The following is a 19291-nucleotide window of genomic DNA, read 5'->3' as shown; positions in this document are numbered from 1 at the left end:
ATCCTTGCATCCCAAGGTTGGTTCAAATTTGACAGAAAAAGTAGATTTGGGCCACTCTGCTTTGGGGGGTCCTGCTTTAATGCTACAAGCAACAGAGAAGCCTGCTATATAGCTCGGAACAGGAAAGTCATCCAGTGACCTCACAGGCCAGGAGAGTCTTGAGTGGCGGCTGGGGGACAGATCTCACTGCAGGTGTGAAAGACGGTCCATCCATCAGGTGGAGTGTGACCTCCTGATGGCAGGAAATAGGACTCATACAACAGACACTGGATTTTCTGCTGTGACTGGTACTTTTTTAGATGTTAGGGATACCATCATAACCTGAAGAGACAACAATCGCTACTCTCATGGAGATCATGTTTTAGCAGGTGGAGGAAGACAATAAAAATTAATAAGTAAAATACATAAGATGTGAGATGGTGATAAGTACTACAGAGAAAAGTAAAATAAGGGGTATGGGTCTCTGGTCCCATGAAAGAAGTGAGAGAGTGAGCCATGTTGGTCCCTGGAGGAACAGCGTTTTAGGCAGAGAGAACAGCAAGTAAAAATGTCCTGAGGCAGAAACATGCCTGGTTTGGTTGAGGAACAGCAAGGAGGCCAGTATTGTTGCTGACGGTGAGGGTAGTAGGAGGTGAGATCAGAGAGTTATCCGCAGGCCTGATTACAGAGGCTTGTAGGATATGGTGAAGACTTATTTTGACTTTGAGTGAGATGGATTTTGAGCAGAGGAGTGGTATGATTTGACTTGTGTCTCTATAGGCTCACTGTCTGCCCCATGGAGAATGAACTCAAGGGGACAAAGGAAGAAGGCAGCCCAGTTAGGAGGCTGTTATGACAACCTGAGAGGAAAGGCTGGTGGCTTAGACCAGTGAGGGGGCAGTGGAGGTCGTGGGAAGTGGCTGGGGAAGGGAGGAGAAGTAGCAGAGCCCGCGTCAGGAGCTGGCGCCGCAACGGATGATTCAAGGACAAATTGACCAAAGCGAGGAAGCAAACCCAGGGTCAACGTGTCAGAAACCCAGAATCCACTAAGATCAATGCCACCTGAAGCCTCAAGACAGACAGAAAAGGAGTCCCCCACAGCCTTCCTATCTCTCTGTGCAGCTTGCATTTGAAACGCTCCAAGCACTAAGACAAATAAAAATGCTTTTTTGAGGGGAAAGAGATTGTCACCATTATAGAAGCCCTGTGAGCATGGGAATTTAAACACTGCCAATCACTGCCCACTGATGAACATTTCTAAAAGGAGACATAAAGTGTGATTCTGCAAAACCTGGCTTGAATATTATCATGGATCAAATCTGTGATATTGGGAATTGGCAAGCCTGGACACAGGTAGTGGAAAGAAAGTACATGGGGTAGGGGTAGAGCTATGCACAGACCATTCTAAATGCCAATGTGTTCTGCCCTGAATGTTCCTACCTGCAAGACAGACAGAGTGTGTGGCTGAGGAAGAACATCTGCCACCAGGCGGCACTATTTCCCCTGAAATGTCTGACAGTATCCAAACCCACAGGATGGATGGGTGACTCCTCAGCAAGCTAGAAAGGAGAGTCCTGATTATTGTTAGTCTCTCCTAAAGTCGAGTGCCTGGAGCCCCAGAGGCAAGGGGTGAATGCGGTCCTATCTGTTCCTTGGCAATTCTGCCGGCTCCCTTGGCACAGAATGACTTGAAGGATTCTGTTCTTCCCAGTCAAGCTCTTGACAGAGTGTAATACAAGAGTTCTTAGCCCTCTGGCATTCGGCTGGGGCTTCTGAACTCCTTCTCAGCATTATGTTTTTAAATGCATAATATTTAGAATGCAAAGGATTACAAAGTAAGCCAATTATATTGAAATGCAATCATCAGAATACTAAAGAAAATGTGAGATACAGTAATACATGTGCTTACTTCTTTATTAATGCAGTAAATGAGATCCAGGGGTGGACCTCCTGCCCATGGTGGCTTTGAAATACTAATGAGCAAAAATGATATTTCAAGGTATCTGCAACAACTGTAATGTGATGTTTGTGGTGGTTATATTTGATAGAATAGATTAATTTTAGTGAGAGGTTGATGAAAATAAAGATGTATTTGATTTTTCTCTCTGTCGTACCATTTTAGTTCATGGACCGCTTGAATTCTGTCCAGAGACCTCTTGAAGACTGGAAGACCCCGGTTGATAATCCTTGTTCAGTGCCTCTTTAATGAGCCAATCACGCATATTGCCATTTGAAGAAAGCAGAACATCCCTCAAGCTAGCCAGGCTCCAGTCGAAGAAGGAATGAGTTCATTACAATCCTTCCCCCATCTAGTCCCCCTTTCTGGTCACGCCTCTGAAGCACTGCGATTTCTTTAACACCTTCTCTTCCTGGAGTCTCTTCTCTCCTCTTTGGCAGCTAAAGCCAAAACCGCTTCCTGGCCCCTCTTTGCTCCTCTCTTTCTTTCTTTATCCAAAAATCAAGATGAAGGACTACTTCCCTGGTGGTGCAGTGGTTAAGAGTCCGCCTGCCAATGCAGGGAACACGGGTTCGAGCCCTGGTCCGGGAAGATCCCACATGCCGCAGAGCAACTAAGCCTGTGCGCCACAGCTACTGAGCCTGTGCTCTAGAGCCCGCAAGCCACAACTACTGAAGCCCGCGCACCTAGAGCCCGTGCTCTGCAACAAGAGAAACCACCGCAATGAGAAGCCTGCGCACTGCAACAGAGTAGCCCCTGCTCGCCGCAACTAGAGAAAAGCCCATGCACAGCAATGAAGACCCAACCCAGCCAAAAATAAATAAATTTATTTTTAAAAAACCCAAAACCCAAAATCAGGATGAGTCTCACTCAGTCCCAGAAATAACGCTGAGTCGTTTGTCCTTTGGTTTTCCTTGCCTTTCTTCTCCCTCCAGAGGTGAGAAGGAAGAGGGAGGGTGTAGTAATTGATGAAAGCCAGCAAAGTCCAACTGTTAGAGTAACAGAAAATATGGCAACTTTTGAGTCTCTAAGTCGTTCTACCTAAAAACCTCCTTCCCTCACTCCATTAATCTCTAGCCCCCATCCTGCTTTACTTTCTTCACCACTTTTAACCTTATCTAAATTATCTATATATTTACTTTATTGCTGTTTGTTTCCCACACTAAAACTGAGCTACAAAAGGGCAGGGATTTGTCTGTTTCATGTCAGTCTCCCTAGTGCCTAGAACAACAGGACTGGGTGTGTAGTAGATGCTCAAGTAATACTTGTTGAAGGAACGGGCCAGACTGGAATGGGAGGGGAGTGCAAATAATTCATGAATTTCAATTTTTCAGTCTTTTTTCTACCACTGTATTTTATTGATGCTGGAAGAACAAAAATACCATGGGTGAGTTCCCCAGAGGGTGACTTCTTAAGGATTAGACAAGTAAAACACAGAACAAGCTTTGGTTTGGTAATTGTAAGTAACACACTCTGCATAAATATCTTAATTTTATGTAATGCAAATGCATTTAAGCCTTTTTATTTAGCTTAGAGATATTTTACGAAAATAAATATTTTCTCCTCTTTTGAATTTGAAAAAAAGAAACCCTGTTTCATACTATCTCTCTGCAAACGGCTTGTGGGTCTTGAGTGAATTTCAATTAAATATGATATCAAATATATATAATAAGGTTATACTTAGCTATATACATATTGCTAAATAATAGAGGCTGGGATAAATTTTATACAAACACACAATCTCTTAACAGTACAAATGAAAATTGGTACTTTTATTATTAATAATTTAATTTCTCTGTAAATTGTCTTACTTCATCATTATGCACAAGATAGGTAAGGACATTTTGTCGTTTTACTTTTGTGCCTTTTGGCCCAGGCAAATCAAGGTGCAGGTAATGAGATACTGAATTCCTACTGGTGGGACTTCTGTAACCTCAAGAGTAACATGGGTAACAGAAGACTGTAAGTGGGAAATCCACGTTATTCTCATTTTCCAAGAAGGGAGAAAAATTCTGCAAGCTGCAGAGTGGGTAGCTGAGTCTCAGTTCCAGAGAGTCAGCCAGGCTGGAGAAGCTGTAAGACACCCTGGTGCCAGTGGGTGGAGCCAGCGAGCCAGGCCCAAGGACAAGTGGCAGCTCAGTAACTTCAGTTTCTTTTTCCTGGCGCACGCTACGCTGGCCAGCACACTAGTCATGCATGAGTTCCCTGAAAGACATTTGAGGACCTCCCTGTACACTTTCTGACAAGTGGAGAGATGTGGGCTAAGCACAAATTAGGTGAATTTGGAGCACTTAAAAAATAATTGGCTATTCTCATATCTTATCAAATTGTAAGATTGACTATTCTATCCTTTCTATGACCAACCAATTTCTAGATTCACATTGAATCACATATGAGATTGTTTTTATCAAATGAGTTAATAACAATCAGAGTCGATCTGGGCAATTTTACAATACATTAGGAAATAAAAACAAAAATAAACAAATGGGACCTAATTAAACTTAAAAGTTTGCACAACAAAGGAAACCATAAACAAAACAAAAAGTCAACCTACTGAATGGGAGAAAATATTTGCACACAATGCAACCGACAAGGGATTAATTTCCAAAATATACAAACAACTCATACAACTCAATATCAAAAAAAACAAAAAACCCGGACTTCCCTGGTGGTGCAGTGGTTGAGAGTCTGCCTGCCGATGCAGGGGACACGGGTTCGTGCCCCGGTCCGGGAAGATCCCACATGCCGCGGAGCGGCTGGGCCTGTGAGCCATGGCCGCTGAGCCTGCGCATCCTGAGCCTGTGCTCCGCAACGGGAGAGGCCACAACAGTGAGAGGACCGCGTACCGAAAAAAAAAAAAAAGGGGCAGAATATCGAAACAGACATTTCTTCAAAGAAGACATAAAGATGTCCAACAGGCACATGAAAAAATGTTCAACATGGCTAATTATTAGAGAAATGCGAATCAAAACTACAATGAGGTATCACCTCACTCTGGTCAAAATGGCCATCACCATAAAGTCTACAAATAATAAATGCTGGAGCGGGTGCAGAGAAAAGGGAACTCTCCTGCACTATTGGTGGGAATGTAAATTGGTACAGCCACTATGGAGAACAGTATAAAAGTCCTTAAAAAACTAAAAATAGAGCTACCATATGATCCTGCAATACCACTCCTGGGCACATATCTGGAGAAAACTGTAATTAGACTACACTAAATGAAGAAGTATAAAGTCTAGAATAAGAGAGAGGAAGGGCTTACTCTCCTCTGGGCTAGTACACCTAGAAAGTCGTTTGTATTCAGTTTGGAATATCACATTTTTAAAGTGGATATAGACAAATAGGAACACTATTAGCAGAGTGACAAGGATGCTGATGACTTGGGATATGTATATGAAATCTGTACAAAAGATCTGAGGCCATTTAAATGAGGAGGATCATGGGTCATGCATGGGCAGGTGGAAAAGCACGTTGCTCAGATCTTGAGGCTGACAAATAAAAGACTGTACAGTCTGGACAGGATGTGCAGTCGCTGATCTAGGACCGATTAATCAAAAGGGAAAGAACTGGAATTAGGTTCAACAAACAGAAGAATGTTCAAATAGTTGCAGATGTTCAAAGATGAAGAGATGTCATTAGGGGGGAGTGAGTTCTCATTCACCAGAAGTATTCAAGCAAATGACACTTCCTAGGGATTTGGGAAGAAGGCTCAAGTATTAGAGCAGTGGTCGGTGATGTCAAGGTTCACCATATGCTAGTCTAGGGACTGCTGATGGTCCACTATAAAATTTTTACAAAGTCCCTGGAAAGATATAGGCAACATATCTTATAAATGCAAGTTTCTAAACCTTCATTTATTCAATTTAAAGGACTACCATTTATTCTATTTTTTACCTCTTTATAAGGGTGAAATGCTATATTATACCTTGTATGAAATAATGGTAATGATAGTAGTATGTTTTTAAATATACCTTACTTGGCAAAATTAAAAGTTTGGAAACCCTCTGTTGAAATCTCTAAGTTGTCTTGAAACATAATAAAGTAAATTGAAATGAAAAAAATCAAAGGGCTACTTATCTTAGTGATCTTTAGGATTCCTTCCAATCCTGAGATGCTATATATGATTCTAGAAACTATTCAGCATCCTTAGGGAATGAGAGTTTCTTAGACTTGATTTCTCTCCCTAGTGAGTCTAGAATGGCATTAGTGCATGTCAGCCCTGCTCCTCTGCCTTGCCCATCCTTTTTCTATTTTTTATTTTTTTGTTTTTGCGGTACGCGGGCCTCTCACTGGCTCCGGACGCGCAGGCTCAGTGGCCATGGCTCACGGGCCCAGCCGCTCCACGGCATGTGGGATCTTCCCGGACCGGGGCACGAATCCGTGTCCCCTGCATCGGCAGGCGGACTCTCAACCACTGCGCCACCAGGGAAGCCCGCCCATCCTTTTTATGCTCATCCCTTCCTGGGTTTTCTTCACACTTCTACCATATAAGCGTGCACCTCTAAACACCACAGTTTATATTTTGCATGTTTTTGGATTTGATGAAAATGGAGTCAGAAAACCTGTCCTTTGTATTGGTCCTCTTTTGCTCAATATTAAAAAAAAGAAAAAAAAAAGATTGATCCAGATTGCTGTACGTAGCTTTTATTTTGTAGCTGAATATAGCCAAAATATAGCAATTTATCAATTTCATTTTGATGGACACCTTTTCCTGTTTTTTTTTCTATTTTGAATAATGCTTCTCTGAACATTCTTATCTGTGTCCCCTCATGCAGAGTAAAGAAAAACTGATGTAAGTTAAATATTTTATATGAAATACAACTTCTGTGAAAATCAAATATTCTTGCTGTACATGATCACTGACTCAGTCATTATTGCCCAGGAGAGACACAGGATGAAAATACTTACAATGTCTTAACAAAACCAGAAAACAAACATCTCAAAGTATGATGGACGTTACTTGAAGTATGAAGAGGTCATTTATCAAATCTACCAATTTCCCCCGATTCATATATCCACATGAATTGAGCCTCTTCAGTTTTTTTTTTTTTTAACTTCATTTGGAAAAAAAAAATTACACATGTACAAAAACACATGAAACATAAATATGCAGTTCAATGAATAAGTGTAAAGTGACTGTCCAAGGAACAACCATTTGTGTCAAGAAATACATTTCCAGCACCCTAAAAGTCCCCCAAGTCCCTCCTGATCCCACTCCCACTTTTATGCTCTTCTCTTCCTTGTTTTTCTTCCCTTTTACCACATGAGCATGCATCTCTCAACACTGTATCTTAGTTTTTGCCATTTCTGACCTTTATAAAAATGAAATCATGGGGAATTGTTATGGTCTGAATGCTTGTGTCCTTCTAAAGTTCCTATGTTGAAACCCTGCCCCACAGCATTATGGTATTAGAAGGTAGGGCCTTTGGGAGGTAACTTAGATGAGGTCATGAGGGTGGAGCCCTCATGAGTGACATTCGTGCCCTTGTGAGGGTCATGAGAGAGCTTGTTTCCTCTGTGCTCTGCTCTCTGCCCTGTGAGGAAGACAATGAAAAGTAACTGCTAAGAAGGCTCTTACCAGAACCCAACTGTGCTGGCACCCTAATCTTGGACTTCAGCCTCCAGAACTGTGAGAAATAAATGTCCACTGTTTCTAAGTCACCTTGTCTGTGGTACTTTGTATAGCAGCCTGAAGGGACTAAGACAGGACTCATTCTGTGTCTACCTTCCTTTGCTCAACATTAAAAAAAAAAAAGATTTATAGTAAGTCCCCTACATATGAACCTTCAAGTTGCAAACTTTCAAAGATTCGAACACGTGTCACTGGATCGCTTTTTCAAGAGGGTAGACAGAATTGAATCCAGCAAGGAACCAGAACCTGTGCCATCAACGTCAGGCGTGAGTGACATTGCAGCTTGCCCTCCGTCTCCTGTTGCTGACGACCCTTCAGCTCTACCATCTCCCACCCCCTCTCCCTCCTCCAGTCAGTAACTCTGTTTGCCTGTTCACTTGATGCCAGCCCCTGTATGCCAGCTGTTGTACTGCACTACTGTACTTTTCAAGGTACTGTACTGTAAGATTAAAAATGTTTTATGTTTTGTTTGTTTTTTATGTATTATTTCTGTGAAAAGTATTGTAAACCTATTGCAGTACAGTACTATATAGCCGATTGTGTTAGTCAGGGACCTAGGCTAACTTTGTTGGACTTACAAACAAGTTGGACTTATGAATGTGCTATCGGAATGGAACTCGTTCATATGTAGGGGACTTACGCTACTCTTATTGTAGCTGCTGTTCATTGATTTTTGCTGCTGTATGGAATGCAATTGCATAAAAATTTCTCTATCGGTTTTACTTTGGTGGTCATCTTTTCTGGTCTTTTGTTATTATGAACAGTGTTGCTCTGGAGATTCATCTACATGTCTCATGATGTGCTCATGCAGACCTTTTCTAGGGCTAAGACTGCTACTTCAAGAAGATGAACATCTAAAGTATTACTAGATGGTGCCAAACTATTTCCCAATGTGGATATCCAAATGTATACTTCCACCAACGCTGCATATTAGATCTCACTGTTCCACGTTCTTATCAACATTTGACATTGTTCGACTTTTAAAATGTAGCCAATCTAGAGAATGTGCAGTGACAGCTCATTGCAGCTTTGGTTTTTATTCCACTCTGAATTAATGAAGGTGAGCACATTTTTATTTGGATTCCCTCATCCAAAGGGAAGTAGCAATCAAAACCCTTCCTACTCTCCTTCCTTCTCTCTTTCCTTCCCTCTTTCTGTTTTCACTTAAGGATATTCAATTGTTACAGCACCATTTATTTAAAAAGACATCCTTCCCTGTGACTTTGCAGTGGTCCTTTAGTTATAAAGTGATTGTCTATGTATGAATCTGTGTCTGGGTTTTTAAAAAAATTTTACTGAAGTATAGTTGATTTACAATGTTGTGTTAATTTCTGCTATACAGCAAAGTGACTCAGTTATAGATATATATATTCTTTTTCATATTTTTTTCACTATGGTTTATCATAGGATATTGAATATAGTTCCCTGGGCTATACAGTAGGACCTTGTTGTTTATCCATCTTATATATACTAGTTTGCATCTGCTAATCCCAAACTCCCAATCCTTCCCTCCACACTGGCAACCACAAGTATGTTCTCAATATCTGTGAGTATGTTTCTGTTTCGTAGATATGTTCATTTGTGTCGTATTTTAGATTCCACATATAAGTGATATTATATGGTATTTGTCTTTCTCTTTCTGACTTACTTTGCTTAGTATGATAATCTCTAGGTCCATCCATGTTGCTGCAAATGGCATTATTTCATTCTTTTTGACGGCTGAATAATATTCCACTGTATATATGCACCACATCTTCTTTATCCATCCGTCAATGGACATTTAGGTTGCTTTCACATTTTGGCTATTGTAAATAGTGCTGCTATGAACATAAGGGTGCATGTATCTTTTCAAATTATAGTCTTCTCTGGATATATGCCTAGGAGTGGGATTGCTGGATCATATAGCAACTCTACTTTTGGTTTTTTGAGGAACCTCCATAGTGTTTTCCATAATGGCTGCACCAATTTACATTTGTCTGGGTTTTTTATTTTGTGCCACTCTCTACTTGCTCATCCTTGCACCCATACCTGGATGTCTGTCTAGAGCACCATAGTTAGTCTTGATATATGATGGAGAAAGTCCTCCCATCTTCTTCTTCAGCAGTGCCCTAGCTATTCTTTGCCCTTTGCTTTTGCACTGAATCTTCAGTAATGAAAAAATAGATCTATTTAGTTTCATTTCTTTCCTCCCTCTTCCCAATGTTTGCTCCTAGGAAGTCTTTTCATCCAAACTGTTTTTTTTTTATCCTTGCTTTTTTTTTTTTTTTTTAATATTTACTTATTTATTTTGGCTGCGCCAGGTCTTAGTTGTGGCATGAGGGATCCTTAGTTGCAGCATGCAGACTCTCAGCTGCGGCATGCAAGAGGGATCTAGTTCCCCGACAAGGGATCGAACCAGGCCCCTTGCATTGGGGCCTGGAGCCCCAGGAGAACCAGGGAAGTCCCCATCCAAACCTGTTTTATAACAACATCTCATTTACGTAATTCTTACTACTTCCTTTTAGATTCAGAAGACTTGAATTATGAAAAAATTACCCTCTCATATTTTTTCAGTAAAAAAAAATGTTTCTACATATTTAACAGGATAGGAAAAGAGACTACAGATGAACTCTCCTTAATGTCTTAACATCTCATTTACAAATGACCTCAGTGGATCAAACTAACTTTGTATTTCACGTGAATTTAAACAAGACGACATACAACAACAGAGTGCCTGAGTGCCAGTGTGCGTTCACCCTTACTCCACCTATGCCAGTTGGTCCCAGTCACCTCCTTCTTTCTTCCCAACCTCTCCTTGGTAATGTCTGGCCTCATCTACTGGTAAAATCTATTTCACAGATGTTCTTTCCATTGTAACTGGTAAAGCCCTTTAACATCTGCTCACTGTCGTGTATTACTTGGACAAGACCTCTTCATGCATCATCAACCACCTGCTCTAGAGCTGTCACAGAACAACTGGATTTGAAAAATTTAAGTAGAAAATAAACTACTCAATGATTAACGAGTTTCGTAGCACTTCAGGAAATGGATGTCAGACTCACCCAAATGTCTGCAACCAAAGAGAAGTTTATGGCAAGTGTGCTAGTGAACAGAGGTAACTAAGCTCAAAATCTTCATTAAAAGCCTTTAGATTTAAATTGCATTTGACGGCTGGTAATCAGAGACCTGATCTGAGTAGCTTAAACAGATGAGGGGTATAATTTCGACATAAAAAAGGATCCAGAGGTAGGCAGTCCAAGGTTGGTATGATGACTCACTGCTACCAGGAATACAGGCATCTCCTTTTGCCTCCCCACCCTGGGTCATGGCTGTATCCCCAAGGATGTTACTTCCTCATCCAAGATGGCTGCCAGAAGGCAACCACTCTTTTTGTAGTTTAACAAAGCCTCAACCTAGACCTAGAATGGGAGGATGAAGAGGCTTTGCCTTTGAGGAGAAGAGAGGAGAGGAGATGGAGGACATGTCCCCTGACAGGGCAGAGGCTGGAAGTCAATGGAGGTCACAAATGTTTGCCCACATCTCTGTATAGATCTCTGGACTACTAGTAGGTCAAAAGGGTCTTTGTTTTGGCTGCGTTGGGTCTTTGTTGCTGTGAGCAGGCTATTCTCTAGTTGCGGCAAGTGGGGGCTACTCCTGATTGCGGTGCAAGGGCTTCCCATTGCGGTGGCTTCTCTTGTTGCAGAGCACAGGCTCTAGATGCACGGGCTTCAGTAGTCGTGGCATGCGGGCTCTAGAGCACAGGTTAAGTAGTTGCGGCGCACGGGCTTAGTTGCTCCGCGGCATGTGGGATCCTCCTGCACCAGGTCTCGAACCCGTGTCCCCTGCGTCGGCAGGCGGATTCTCAACCACTACGCCACCAGGGAAGCCCTCACCTGGTTCTCTTTTGATATTTTGTTTTGTATATCTAACAGCCCTTATCAAAGGCATTTCTTGTGTTCATTTAAATTCTTGTTCCAGCAATGCTGCTTTGGATGGAGTCTGAAGGGCTCGTGTGTGTGACTTTGAAGAGAGGAAAGGATGAGCCCCATGAGTTACCAAGCAACTCCTGTGATCATAAATGCGTCTTTAAAAACTTAGAGAACAGGGCTTCCCTGGAGGCGCAGTGGTTGAGAGTCCGCCTGCCGGTGCGGAGGACACAGGTTTGTGCCGCGGTCCGGGAAGATCCCACATGCTGCAGAGCGGCTGGGCCCGTGAGCCATGGCCACTGAGCCTGCGCGTCCGGAGCCTGTGCTCCGCAACAGTAGAAGCCACAACAGTGAGAGGCCCGCGTACCGCAAAACAAAACAAAACAAAGCAAAACAAAACTTAAGAGAACATATAAGTCCATGCCACTCTCTCACTTCGTCCCAGCTTACCATTCCCCCTCCCCGTGTCCTCAAGTCCATTCTCTACGTCTGTGTCTTTATTCCTGTCCTGCCCCTAGGTTCTTCAGAACCAAGCTAGTGGGAAGCAGTAGCATAGCACAGGAAGATCAGCTCAGTGCTTTGTGACCACCTAGTGGGGTGGGATAGGGAGGGTGGGAGGGAGACGCAAAAGGGAGGAGATATGGGGATATATGTATGTGTATAGCTGATTCACTTTGTTATACAGCAGAAACTAACACACCATTGTAAAGCAATTATACTCCAATAAAGATAATAAATAAATAAATAAATAAATAAAAACTTAGAAGCAGCACTGTGGGGAGGGCATCTCTTCACTACATTATGTTATTAGCAATCGCTCTGGGGTAGAGGTGGAGGAGCAGAGGAGTGAATCCTTCAAGACTGCCCTGTCCGGTAGCTCCTTTCCTTCAACACCTTTACCCTAGGAGGCGTTAGGGCCTGCCTGCATCCCGGTTACACGGACAGAGGGAATCTGAAGGGGTGGTCGGTGATTTCTCCCAGTGAACTGGAGGAGAGGAAGGGCAGACTCACAGGCTTTCCTACAACTTCTCTTCTCACTGTGGCCTCAGGCCACCCTTCTGGCTGTAGCCCCCCACTGGTCCTCCCAGAAAGCAAGGCAACTTGCAGAGGCAGCGCACTTTTTTTTTTTTTTTTTTTGCGGTACGCGGGCCTCTCACTGTTGCGGCCTCTCCCGTTGTGGAGCACAGGCTCCGGATGCGCAGGCTCAGCGGCCATGGCTCACGGGTCCAGCCGCTCCGCGGCATGTGGGATCTTCCCGGACCGGGGCACGAACCCGCGTCCCCTGCATCGGCAGGCGGACGCTCAACCACTGCGCCACCGGGGAAGCCCAAGCCCCACATTTTTTATCACTAGTTTCTAGAATCCGTATTTCTTCTTAGTACTTGAGTTACTCCAGGGTTGATTCTGGAGCAGGGAGCCAGCAGCCTGGGTGGCTGGTCATTGTATGGGGTTCCTAAGGCTGCTGTAACCAGTGACCACAAACGTGGTGGCTTAAGACAACAGAAATGTATTCTCTCATAGTTCTAGAGGCCAGAAGTCCAAAATCAAGCTGTTGGCAGGACTGGTTCCTGCTGAAGGCTCTGAGTGAGAAACCACTTCTTGCCTCTCTCCTAGTTTCTGGTGATTCTTGGCGATCCCTGCACACCCTGGCTTGTAGCTGCGTCACTCCAGTCTCTGCCACCGTGTTTATATGGCCTTTTCCCCTGTATCTGTGTCCTCTCCTCTTCCTATGAGGACACTTATCACTGGATTTAGGGCCCATTTGGATAATCCAGAAAGAGCCCACCAAGAGATCCTTAACTTAATTACATCTGCAAAAGACCTCTTTCCCAAGGACCTACTGTATAGCAGAGACCTACACTCGATATTTTATAATAATCTATAAGGGGAAAGATTCTGAAAAAGAATGTATCTATATAGATCTATATAGATATATAGATATATATGTATATATAGCTGAATCACTTTGCTGTATACCTGAAAATAACACAACATTGTAAATCAACTATACTTCAATTTTTTTTTAATTAAAAAAAAAATCTCTTTCCCGAATAAGGTCACATCCACAAGTGTCTAGGACCACCAGTCAACCCACTGTAGCCATAGTGGCAGAAGCTAAAACCTCCAAGGGCAGCTGGTTCACCTGTGTCTATTTTTATGAACTCATCCAAGCAGGGCATTTGTGCTACTCTGATATCACCTGTCCCTCTTGTGAAACATGCCTTCTTGAGCCCAGAGGCCAAATTCTTTCAGTATCCACCAAAAGGTCCCTCTTTCTTTCTCAAGCCTTTAGGAGGTCATAAGAATTCTTGTTAAGGAGACCTTTCTTGGTCTGGCTTGGAGGAAAGCCACGCCCATGTCCCAGGCTCTCTGACCTTCTCTCACCTCGGACAATCTTATGGGAGAATTAATAGACATGCCTAGTGGGGCCAGACGATCTAGAAATCTATAAGCCATTAACTATAGCCATATTAAACCAATAAGAATCCATTCCCACACTTGCCTTCAAAGCATGCCAGGCTCCAGACGGGGCCTGGAGAGCGACAGTCTGCAGCTGGGCTTGTCATCCGAGGGTGCTGGCCGGGAACAGTCAGCTTCTCACACCTTACAAACCGTCCGACCCTCAGGAGAAGGCTCTCCAGCTTCACCTGAGGAGGAGGGTTCCTCAGGGGTGGAGAAGGCCGTTCCTTCACATGGAGACAGAATGAAGGCCCGGGAAGGATTTAACAGGGATTGAGTAATGGCCAAGCTCCTGAAATAATTGGGCTTTGAAAACCCCGAGTTTTGCTTTTCTAAATGACTCCGGGTTGCATTATGCCTATTGATCTTCCTGAGTTTTCGCAGCCTGGAAATGATGAGCCTTTTACCGCGCTCCATGACTGAAGGGCACACGACTGTGAGAACAGCTCATTTCATTTTTTTCGATTTATACAAAAGATGCCGTGGCCTGAGCCCTCTAGGCGCCCATCTCAATACATAAATATGCCAATTAAGCTAAATGGAAATCCTGCAGGTTAAAAGTGCCTCATAAAAGAAGGAAGCTTCTCCCAAAGCCACAAAGTTTATCCACAGAGGAAATACCAAATCAACAAAAGTGGGTTTGCACCAAACCATTAATGTCAAAAAAAAAAAAAAAAAAAAAAAAATCAAGAATTCTGAGATCCAAAAATGAAGAAAAATCATTCCCTTCCCCGCTCAAAGCAAACAGAGGGACAATATCTTGAAGCTGTGAATTCAAGATGCTAAGCAACTGTTGTTATTGCATTTTTATTTATTGCATTTTCCTGGTGAGGGTTGGTGGTGGGGAGAGGCGAAGGAGAAGAGACCAGTGCTAGAACTGAACTGACACCAAGAGTGCCTCAGGTACCCACCACATGTCACAGTGGGTGTGGGCAAACCAAGGTCAGATATGCTATGGTCTCGTTACCCAAAGTATGGCCCATCATACTGGCGCCCAGCAGCACAGCCAGCAGTGCCAACAGGGAGCTTGTTCCAAGTAGAGACTCTTAGGGCCCACCCAGATTAATTTAGGCAGAATCTGCACAAATGGTAGTAGGTGAAAGGATTTTTTACCTAAGGCTCTTGGTAAAGATGTGTTTTGGGGGGCTGAAAATATTATATAATCCTCCCAATTTTTCTCCCACCAGTATTACTAAAAAGGCATATAGGTGCCACAGACTAAGCAACGTCAACGTTATCAAATACATTTAATCAAACCCTAAGCATCTTCATTCACTCACTCAGTCGCTCTCTCAGCCCCCTGATAAATCCTCAGTGAATATTTATCAGTCATCTACTCGACATATCCCATTGCCCTTGGCCTGCTGCCTCTCTCCTCTGCTTTCTTTTCATGCCACACTTTATAAAGAGTCCTCAGTACTGCTTTTATTTCCTTAAGATCTTGCTCTATTTCTCTGCCATCTGTCTTTATCCCCACCGCTCCACAGAAACAAGTCTTGAAAGCCCCGTTATCTCTTTGTCAAATGCAAGACAGAGATTCTTGAACATCCACGAGGAAGCAGGACCTGCGGAAAACACCTTCTCTTTCTGTGGCTTCCATGACAGTGCATTTTATTTGCTCTCTTACTCCCCGGACTTCTCTCTCCCTTCGCTGCCAGCATTTCCTCTAATTGTTTACCTTCTCCAGGTAGAAAGAACGATCACGTATTTTTCCATTTCCCAGCACAGACTGATAATAGCTCCTACTTTTGCGTAGATGTGATGTGGGACAGGCACTGTGTTGGACTTTTCACTTACATTCTCAGTTAAACTCACAGCATATCATCAAGTACTTGTTCCCTTTTTAAAGGTAAGAAACTCAAGAATCAAAGGACTTCAGTAACTTACTGAGGTCTCAGAGCTGGTTGGTAGGGAGCCAACTCCATCCAAAACATGGCCAGCAGGAATCTGTTGTCCTCTGGAGGAATCCAGAATAACAGGTGCTGGAAGGACTGACCCACACTTTAGGAGAACAGGAGTCCTGTATGGATGAGCGCTGAGCGGAGAGGGCTGGAGGGCGCCTGTGTCGCCCACAGGTAGAGTCAAATAGGAGACATCGGCGGCGCCGCTAAGCGGATGGAATAAACCTGGGAAGGAAGGCGGCTTCCACGGATGCTGACACTGAGATGAGGAAGAAACGGGTCCAGAGACAAAGTCCTAACCATATTATCTATAAGCACCATGACCCCAAATTACCAATTTTCAAGTAGGTTCAGTCCAGTGGGCAACACTATGGGCTTTTTCTTCACCCCACGCTGTCTACAGACAAAATAGGTAGAATCAGATTGATTTAAGGGCCCAGGCTTTGATTATTAGAGAGACGTGGATGTCAAGCTGGGCTCTACCCACACTTGCTATGTGGCTTTGTACAAGTAACCTCCCTCTCTGAGCCTCAGCTTTCTCCACTGTAAATGGTGGTAATAATAATGCCTAGCTCATTCAATTGATACGATGTCTAGAGAGACCATGCAAACGAAGCCCTTAGTACAACAGAAAAGTTTGCTAGGTTGGAGGCTGGGGAGGGAGGGGAGTCTTTGCTCTCAAGGGCTTATAGGGGGTGGCGGAGGAGAGAACAGACCTTGAACTGGGTAACTGAACCATTTAGCCATATTTTTCTCATGGGATTCTTGTGGGGAAGCATTTGTTGGGAAAACGCGTGAGGTGACAGATTCTATCTTTATAGCACAGAACAGCAGGATGATAAAAACGGATGGAGATTGTGGGGAAGCAGATTCCAGCTCATTATAAGTAATAACTTTCTAACAATAAACATTGTCAAACAGTTCTTGACAGTGAAGGAGTGAGTTTCCCAACATTGGGATTCAACAAGCCAAGCTGGGTGGCTGTAAAAAGGCCTTCAGGGGAATGAATTCCTGAACTTAGGTTGATTTGCTCCTACCCATCTTCCTGACCTTTCTGGGAGGCTCTCCAGTTCAGGCATCTTCCTCCTCCATCTCTTTTCTTTCATTCCCTCCCACTGAACACTCCACCACTTTTCTCTGTCTGAGGTCTCGCTTCTGAGCTCCAGACAGGTGTATCCTGTTGCTGCCTGAACTTGGACGGCTCCGATTCCCCAAGTCCCAAGCAGAACCTATGATCTCCCGCCCCGCCCCGCCCCCGGGACCTCCTCAATCTGTGAGCACGGACTCAAAGGCATTTCACAGGCTTGTTGCTTTCAAAGGACTTCCCTGCTGGGTTGTGAAGGAGAAGTGAGAGGATGTACTGTCAGTAGAGGGAGATGTCAGCTAAGAAAAGAATCTCACAGGCCGGGTCGATAGTTTTAAGGGCATTTTTTCCTCAACTCAAAAAAAGCTTTTAAAATTGGCTCTTTTTGGAACTCTGAAAAAATGAATGATGTTTTGTAACTTCTGACAAGGTATTTTCTATAGTTGGGCAGGTTCTTTCAGCTAATTCGCCTTATGCGAGTGAAGCAATCTTTGCATTCAGGCTTTAACGTAGACAATGCTCACAATCACACACATTTAGGTCTGCCTTTCCCCTGCCACCTGTGGCAGAGAGCGGCCAACCCACAAGGCCCAACCAGGTGTGCTAAGTCCAAGCAAGACATGACCAAGGAAGACACACGTCACAGCCCAGAGCTCCAGGTTTAGCAAGATTCTCCCTCTGGTCGTGTGTGTCCCTGACTCTCACTGTCACAGGCAGCCCCTCAGCCATCCAGCCCAGCACATGGGGGTGAGCCCTGCTCTCAGCTCCGTTTTGTCCCCATCCTTGCATTTCTTTGTTATTCTACCCAGTTATAGTTTATACTATGTCATCATATATACTTTATCCTTGGAAACGCACTTAAATCCTTTTAGAAAAAGGCAGGATGGATGGATAGATGAGTGGATGGAGGGATAGATAGATATATAGGCAGATGGACAGATACTCTTTAACACCCACCTGGGAAAAGGGCTATTGATAAATCCTTACTGTTTCCATTGATTCTACTTCCAATTTCCCTCTCTTCTCCCTCTAATTCAACTTCTCTTTGCTCTTATGCTCCCCTCTCCTGCCTTCTGTGTCCCATCCCTGCCACCCTCCTCATCTGTGACCCAGGAGAGGGTTTGGGGTAAGTGCAGGCTGAGCACTATTAGAACTTTCCAGAAAAAATAGCCCCCTCAAGTGTGTTCCAGAAACGCTAGGTCAGTGTTAATCTTCTTGGCACCTTTCCCACTCTTGTTCCATGCTCTGGGCCATCACTGGTCTTCATTCTGGAGAGCTCACCTCTACCTGTGTCCTGCCCATTTTTCACTCATTTGGGGACAGCTGTAATCAGATGGATGAGTTATAGAGGGAGGGGAGTCTTGAGAAGAGAACTGTCAGAGAAGAAAGAATTCTGAATGCTGGCTCCTGGTGAGAAGGGTCCCATGCTGGGAACTTCCACAGTCCAGGAATAAAGGAATGATACCTACATACACGCACATACTCAGACTCATCACACGGTAGTGATGCCCGTAAGTCTCACACCTTCCCATACATTCACCTGATTCAAGGGAGAGAATCAGTCTTTTCAACAGTTCAGCTCTCACTTTCTCATCAGGACAATCGCTTCGCACAGGAGGAGTTCCTGGGAAACGAAGCCCTCTGAACCCATTCAGCGGTGGAGCCTCATCGTGCTCTAAGAAAGAGAACTTTCATTCAGTAAACATGTATTGAGTACCTACTGTATGCAAGGGAACCTGATAGGCAAATGGAGTGAGGGTGGGAAGCAGAAACACAAAAATGTGTTCCAGCCAGTTCCGCAAAACTCTGGGGAAAGCACCATAAAGAAAATACGTATTCACAACTGGCCAGTCAAAATCGCCACTCGGCATTCATCAAGATGAATTCTCCCACAATTTATATGGATAGAGTGCGCATTTCAGCTTCTGAGACAAACGATAACTATGAGTGCCAACCCTCCAGGACATGCGGTTATCATCAGTTAAGTCCATTCCTGAGTCATCAACAGCTGGGATAATGTTGATTCCCAAACCACTGGAAGAGACAGCAGGTTGGTACAGACTTTAGAGGGAAACAAGGAACGCAGCAGCAAGTTGGGGGTCTCAGTGGAGATGAAATTCAGGCAAATGTTTCCAAGAATGTGGCCACAAGAGAGGCTAGACAGAGAAGCCTAAGATATACTGCCACTTTCTTTCAGGTTTATCTGAAGTTGTGACATTTTAATACAAAGCTATGTATTACCTATGCGATAAATAAAAGAACAAGCAACCTATTTTGGCCAAACAGTCGTCTAACAGCCCTCCATCCTGACGCTTTGTTATAGGAGCTCAGTTTGGCTTGACTCTCCTCCCACAATATATCTATCTTGAATTG

The 19291-nt window shown here is 43.8% G+C and overlaps 1 protein-coding gene across 6 annotated transcripts in view; it reads right to left on the bottom strand.

Annotated features, from left to right (window-relative positions):
- The window catches only part of PUM3 (pumilio RNA binding family member 3), a 98017-nt gene extending 79431 nt beyond the window's left edge, over positions 1 to 18586 (bottom strand). For 5 of the 6 annotated variants that reach the window (XR_004480203.2, XM_033417350.2, XM_033417348.2 and 2 more), the window contains exon 1: positions 2807 to 2925. The gene's annotated coding sequence lies outside the window, so the exon portion shown is untranslated. Of the gene's footprint in view, positions 1 to 2806; positions 2926 to 18458 lie in introns of those variants that run through there. The other variant, XM_049711844.1, reaches the window with a different exon arrangement.
- Between the last annotated feature and the right edge of the window lie 705 nt (positions 18587 to 19291).

This window comes from Orcinus orca, chromosome 6, assembly GCF_937001465.1.
Source record: "Orcinus orca chromosome 6, mOrcOrc1.1, whole genome shotgun sequence".
Classification (NCBI taxonomy): Eukaryota; Metazoa; Chordata; class Mammalia; order Artiodactyla; family Delphinidae; genus Orcinus; species Orcinus orca.
The sequence above is the reverse complement of the archived record's forward strand: the minus strand, read 5'-3'. Positions and strand labels throughout refer to the sequence as shown.